Consider the following 7929-nt stretch of genomic DNA (forward strand, 5'->3'; position numbering starts at 1 on the left):
TGACATTGCTTTTCTTTAAATTTTCAATGCCGCTTTGACTCCCATCTTAACAGAGGCGCCACAATTAGGGCTAAAAATATTGAGCTTTTCAGCTTGTTTGCACAGTGTCTGGAGCCGATGATGTACTGATATAATATCTCATTCAACCTTATTGCGCTCCAGGAATTAGCCTTCAAAAAAATTAAGCAGTCATCTGCAAATAGAAGATGGGAAATCCACGGGGCAGAATTGCTAACACGGATCCCCCTAACAATCCAACCACCATCATAGTTTTGCAGCAAACATGAGAGACCTTCTCCACACAACAGAAAAGATACGGTGAGATCGGGTCCCCCTGTTGAAAACCTCTTGTCGGTGAAAAAACTGGTAGCAACTCCCCATTGAACTTCACCTAGAAGCTTATTGTAGTCACACAAGACATGACAAGGGAAATACATCGCCCGTGAAACCCAAGCTACCGCATTATCCCTTCCAGATACTCCCATTCAACTCGGTCGTACGCCTTGATCATATCGATCTTCACCGCACACCAACCTTGCTTGCCTCGTTCTCTTCTCATCGAGTGTATGCACTCATACGCCACTAGGACATTGTCGGTTATCAACCGTCCCGGGACAAACACGCTCTGTTCCTCTGCAATAATCTCATCAAGAATCTCCCTCAAACAGTTAGCGAGAACTTTAGAGCAGATTTCGCAGATAACATTGCATAATGAGATTGGCCTATATTGTGTAATATTCTGTAGATTTTTTACCTTTGGTATAAGCACGATCACCATGCTATTCACCGTTGCTGGCATTGGTCCCCCATTCAAAAAACCGAGCACCGCAGCTGTAACGTCTGGGACAATCAACTCCGAATGGCGTTGGTATAACCCAGCATGGAAACCATCACATCCGGGAGCCTTTGTTGGCCCCATAGCAAAGAGTGATGCCTTCACTTCTTCCTCTATGAACGACCTCGTTAGTCGCTCATTCATCGGTTCTATTATTTTATGTGGAACATGGTGAAGCACAAACTCCACATCCGTGTAATCTTGTGCCGTGTACAAGCCAGTATAAAATTGCTGCACGTCGGCATGGATCACCTCCTTCGTCTCACACAGCTCCGTCTGCAGTTTGTAGGCTGCGGATCCGATTTATGCTCTTACGCGCTGTCGCTCGTGCCTGAAAAAAGCCGATGTTACGATCACCTGCCTTAAGCCAATCCACTCTAGATCTCTGCCTCGCCAGTATCTCTCCCTTGTGAAGGAGCTCCGAGAGTTGGCGGCTTAGATCCTTCTCCTTCTTAGTCGGCCCCCGAAACAGAGAATTTGACCTCTCCTTTTCATATTCCTTCCGGACTTTCTAAATTTTCCTCTTTACATCTCCATACTTTTTTGCTTTCCAATCTGTCAGGTGCACCTGCATGTCCGACGGGGCCTGTTCTATGCCTTGCAAACCTTGCACTCTTGCTCCCTTGCGCCAACCATGTAGAACAGCAGCATCATATGATTCCTCCCGTTGCCAGGCCTCCTCATACTTAAACCTACCCGGGTTTCTTCCTTCCTCTACTGGCACTCCCTGCATCTTCACCACCAACATGCAATGATCTGACTTTGGAGTTGGGTAGTGTCTTACGAAAGTAGCATGGTACATTGACATCCTCGTCGGGTTCACTAAGAACCTATCAAGACAAACCTTTACATTGCAATCCCCATGTTGCATATTATCCCATGTGAAAGGGACCCCTGGAGACCGAGATAATTTAGCTCACAGTCATCCACACATTGCCGAAAACCCTCCATCTGCCACTCAGGGCGATCACGAGCTCCAAAGTATTCTGAATTATCTAAGATTTCATTAAAATCACCCCCGCATAACCACGGGGCATCACTTTGAGCCTTCAACCATCGCAACAAGTTCCAACTTTCTACACGTTCACTTTGTCTAGCTTTCGCATAGAACCCCGTAAATCGCCACTTCTTATTGTCACCAACTAAGTTCGTAACCGAAACATCAATATGCTGATCAGAAAAATTATTAAGAGTTACATCGACTTTGTTGGACCAAAACAATGCTAGCCCTCCACTGAGGCCATCACTATTGACAGGATAACAACCCTCAAAACCAAGCCGGGCAGTGAGGTCACTAACCCTTCTTCCCTCAATCTTTGTCTCTGATACAAAGACTAAGGAGGGAGCTTCTCTCTTCACCAAATCGTGAAGTTCCCTAACTATCTCCGGGTTCCCAAGCTCGTGACAGTTCCAAGATATGAAATTCATTGCTCCCCGCGGGGCTGGAGTCCAGCCTCCGCGTGGTATGTTGCGTCTTCTTCCTGTGCTTTCTTCTTATTAAAATCCCTACTGTCCTCCCGTGACCCGAAAGATTCCTCCTCCTCATTCTATCTCTTCCTCATGACGGTCTCTGTATCTTGCAGTAGCATAGGCCCGTTTGCCCCGCCTCTTCCAGCTGAATTTATCATGTCGACCCTGCGATACACGGACGCCACTCTGCCCATTCTAGTAGTAGCTGCATAACTGCCCGTTTACACTGAGATTTTGTCGGATAATGGTTCTCTATGGTTGGATTTCTTTAATGAAATCGGAGGAAACCCCCTCTTCCGATATATAAAAAAAATCAGTGCCAAAACATTGCCTCAAATTAATAGTGCCACTAGATTAAGGTGCAAAATAACAACATTACTGCTTTATCATGGCAGTGCCAAAACAGTAGCACAAGAGCAGACTCAACATGCAGGATATTTGGCAAACGGTCAGACCAAAATGGAACATACCTCGTGATGGGAACCATGTCTGCAGTCAACGCCATCGTAGAAGGGATGACACCAGTCACCAATATGGATGATTAAATTCTTGGGACCTTTTGGTGTAGTTCACCTAAAATGAAGCAATGTCCCATGAGCTAGCAGCTTCTTCTTCATTTTTTAAGCAAAGGGCTCCAGCCTCGGTTCCATTTCCATCATAAAACAAAACCCACAGAGCTTCTTCTTCATTAGTTGCAATAAAATTGAGCAACATCAAGGTTGGTTGTGAAGCTCCTAAAATGTTCAACTATAATTTGGATATCATTTGTCCAGTTCAACTAAGATTAAGCGTGAAATGTATGTCTCTGTTTGCAAAAAAATAGTGGAAAGGAGGGTGACAAACAAGTGATGAAACATACATTAAATGAAAAGAAGCATGTTCCTTATCTGAATAGCAATCCTACAAGGATAGTAGCAATGTCTAAAGAAGCAGCATTGCTAGATATTAGTGTGGGCATTAGGATTAACTATGACAACTGTTAAATACGACATTACTTTAATGGTGCCATTGCTTCATTTTAACAACAACATTAGTTTAATGTGTTCTTAATTTTAGCAGTGTGACTGCTACATTTTACCAGTGGCATTATGTAAGAGTGCCTCGGGGCAACAAACATCAAAACAGGATATCTGGGTTGGTCCCATTTTTGTTCGGTATAGCCACCTTATACTTTGTGAGGCTAGCAAATCTAGTGCTTGACTTACTCTATTGACTTGTCCCCCAGTCCCCACTTTCTTTCCCTTTCCAACCAATAGATCGGGTTTATATTGAGTGTGTATTGTGTTTCCCTTTACTTCCCTATTAGACCTAGAGACCAGTTGGATAGCCAGTCTCTGCTACTTTTCGCTCCCATTATTTCCTCTTTCGACCAAGTCCTAGATTCAGGTAACAAATCTTCCCCACCCCCACCCCCACCCCACCCCCTTTCTTCCTTTTTTGAACCAAGTACTACTAGATTTGAGTGCATGAACTAGTTTTACCTCTTAAGAGTAAAAAATTATGTCGCTTTCGAACAGCCGATCAATCCTATCCATGAGGGGGCTGGGAAATAGTAAAAGATGTCCTGGGAAATAGTAAAATATACAAATGCAGCGACATCGGGAGCTCGGGAAGTAGAGCAAGGCCGGTTTCGAAGGAAATTATACCTGAGGGCCGCCGGGATGTCGCTAGGTGGGCGACGGGAGGCCCGGATCTACCCACACTACGGCAGCGAGGAAGAAGAGGTCGGAGGCCCTCCCTAGCCAGCGGTGCTTGGGAGAGAACGGCAAGGCACGCTGATCGGGACGCACCGGCAGTGGGTAAGAGCCGTCACCAAGGACGATCGCGTGAACGTTGCACCTTCTCACCTTCCCCGGCGGAGAGGATACGGCTGGATCTGTGACCAGCGGTGAGCAGAGAGAGAGCGAGAGAGTGGCCACCGCTGTCGTGTTTAGATCTGGAGAGGACGAGACAGTGTGAAGAGAGCAATACTAGCAAGCAAGTACGGAGGCTCCTGCCTATATAGTGGAGTACTACTAGTTCTCTTTTGTCTACCGGAGCCGGCTTGACCTCGTCAATGACTGTGTTCATGCACGTGCCCCGAAGGTGCAGTTTTCCTCATTTTGATCTGAAGCACCGGATTATAACATGATAAGAAACCATAACCTCACTGCCCAAAGGAGACAACATGAATCCTGACAGACAAACTAGACGAGGATCAAAGCTCAAATTAAAGATAAACTCGTAGAAAAGGGGTCCATCGATAGATGCCCTAATTAACATAGTCGGCTTGACATAGATGGCAGCCGAGTAGTCTTCGTGCATGTGGCCCCCATAACTAGCACCTTGGAGGAACTCAGTTGTCGCTGTTTAACCCTCGCGGTGATCCGAAACACGTGACACCTAATTTTGCGAGATGACAAGAAACCTTTTTTCAGATTTCTCACCAGAACTACAGCCCTGTACAATGCAGCTTGCACGATATGTAGACGATAGCCAATCCAGGTGTGTCTGCTGGAGTCTGGTCACATGCATGGATGAACTGATCTTCCGTGTCATGTAGGGATCGTCCAGGCACCAACGTCTGTACAACACTTCTCTAGTACTGTCGTTCGTCTCTCTCTTCTATTAACTCACACCGACTTGCGGGGCCGGGGAGTGTTCCTATGGTTGGTTCTCAATTGCGGTCCCATATGTGTGTGTAAATGCAATATGATGTGTGTTCCATTCGGAGAGCGGCGTGCCAGACCGACCGACCGTCTGGGGTGCGATGCGAACGCGACGGGCGTGCTGCATACTGTACTCCGTAAATGTGTACCACTATTTTCTTGAGGCTTTGCTCCATGGCGCAATCCATGGATACAAAATTAGTATATTGTACTATTTAAAAGTCGAGGGTGGGGCTTTTCCCGCGCTGTCGGTGGGGCAGTTCCGCCTAGTCGGTTCGACAGAGACGCGAGAAGATGAGGGAGTAGACTGCTGCAAACATAGGGCTATGTGATTTGACAGCGAGTTACTGCTGGACAGGTGGGGCTTGGTGATTTGACTTGGCATTATCATTTTAACTGCGGCGCTACGACCGGCGTGAGTCTCCCCGTTCCTGACTACCTCCATACAGATGCCTCTCCCGATGCTCCACCATGTAGAGGCTGGCTCTTGCTTGAGAGCCCACTCCTCCACTTTTTCCTTGCCTCTTTCCCCAACATATGCAAAAATGCCATGTAAAGAGGGCTTATAGCCCACTATTGTACTTGATCCTATAGGTGTTAAGCCTGCCACAAGGCATAAAGTCTGATGTGGCAAGTTAATTAAGAAGAGATAGACTAGTTTGGTGACCCCAGGAAGAAACAGTGCTAAGCGCGTGTACCTAGATGAAGCAAACTTAGCAACAAAAAACTAAGCACCTATGCATTGGGGACTTGAGTTGCTAAGCCATTTAATGGCCATAGCACAACGTCTAAGCACCATTTCATTGGAAGAGGTCACTCCTTGGCAAATGCAATAAATATTACGAAGGAAGAGATAAAGAGAAGTAAACAAAAATACTCTTATAGCCAACCTTATAGCTAACCTTGTTGTAGTATGAGTGACTAAGTGATGACTATGTATGACATGCCAACATCAGATAGCCTAAGCGCCGTGTTAAATCTCCAAGGGCGCGACCGCGCGAGCGAGGTGGCGGTCATGGTAGGCGCGGCCATGATACGGGCTGCTGGCAGCCCTTGGATCTGAGATCGAACGGTCGCATGCTAAGTTGCCGAAAATTTGTAGAACAACCCTCCAAGATAGGATATTCACCCATAGGTCTAGAATCACGCTATGCAGCCGTTTGATCTCAGATCCAAGGGCTCTCGGAAGCTTCGTATCACCTATAATTTTCCCGACGCTTGACATGACATAGAAAGCCATTTAATTGGGCTGCAAGTAGACATGACATCTAATTGGGCCCCCATAGTACTGTGCATGAATCCATTTATCCACCAGGCAAGACACTACCCTACCGTTCGCACGCCCCACTCAGCATTTTTACAAAAACCGCTGGTAGTTCTCGCTCGTACTCATCCCCGGACATCCTTTAGCATTACAGTAGTTCACTCCTAGTCGTCCCGTCCTTCCACATTACGGCAGTTCCACTAATCCTAACCCTCCTCCCAAATCCATGGCGTCCAAAATCTCCATGATTGGCGGTGAGTACAAGGTTAGAACCATCACCGGTGATGAGTTCGATGTCATCTACACCCATTCTTCCACAACGGTGAAAGGATGCCTTGCTCGCTTCAGACGCATGTTAGAAAACTCAGATGATGAGTGGGTCACTGGGCTAGATGTTGAGTACACCACAGTCCTGGGAAGCGAGAAGAATCTAAAGGAGGCAGAGAAGAAGAAGCCCGCCGTGATCCAGGTTTGCGTGCATGACTTATGCTTGGTCTACCACATATGCCATGCCGACGTTGAGTCCGAGGAATTTAAGAAGTTCCTCAAGAGCGTCCTAGTCAAATTCATTACTATGGACTTCAGGAACGACAAGGAAATCCTGGGTCGAATAGGCCTCATTGTAGGCAACCCGATTGACCTCCAGAAAAAATGGCTGGTGCCCTCCCGTGATCAGCCTTCAATGCTGACCCTAGTAGGAGCCATGGTTCATCCTTCGTACGGTACACTGAAGAAACCTCCGTTCAACTTTCATCATGCATGGGAGTGGAATGTATTATATATAGACCACATCCACTACGCTGCAATGGATGGCTACCTTTGTTTCAACATCTACAAGGGTTGGATGAAGAGCAAGAGCCTAGTGTGCGGTTCAAGCAAAGAAGTATCGCCCAAGAGGAAGAGGGCCAAGTACGAAGTCGAGCACGTGGACGAGGAGTCCGAGTATGGTGGCAGTGTTGTTGCTCATGGTGGTTCTAATGCAGTGTCTACCGGATTAGTTGCTTAGTTTAATTTCAGGTGTGCTTAGTATTATTTGAGGGGTGTGTTGTGCTGAGCCCCCAGCAGAACTATGTTATATTTCTTCTTGTTACTTTAACTCCTCAGTACATACATACTACTATTTCTTATAGTTCATCTTTTAGTTGGTATAGTACTACGACTACCACTCGTTTCTTGACATTATATACATACAATATATATGGGCAACATCATATAGCCAGCAGTTTAGTTGTCAAAGAATTTCAGGGGGCTTAGTTTTGTCAAAGAATTTCAGGGTGCTTAGTTTTATTTGAGGGGTGTGTTGTGCTGGACACCATTATTGTGACTCAAATCTCTTTTGCGATGTTATAATGACATAAATACCGATGGACCAACATGCCAGCTCTCCCTCTATCTCACTACAGTAGTGTGGGGCCTACTTGATCCCAACAACATTCTTATTTTCCTGTAAAATTGTTTGCTTGGTTACTCCTGACAAGCGGGGCCACACTTATCATTGTGAGAATCAGCTTATTTTTTCATGTAACATGGTCAACGGTTTTGACGTGAAAATCACAATGTCTAATGGCATTTTTCAGCAAACATCTAACTTAACGATAGCATTTTTTAGATATCTAATTGCATTTTTGAGCAGGCATCTCATGGATCGATGGCATTTTGGAGTAGTTGTAACTTCTAATGGCAAAACTAAGTAGTGATACACAAACTAGTGG

The sequence above is a fragment of the Triticum aestivum genome, chromosome 6A (genome assembly GCF_018294505.1).
Source record: "Triticum aestivum cultivar Chinese Spring chromosome 6A, IWGSC CS RefSeq v2.1, whole genome shotgun sequence".
NCBI lineage: Eukaryota > Viridiplantae > Streptophyta > Magnoliopsida > Poales > Poaceae > Triticum > Triticum aestivum.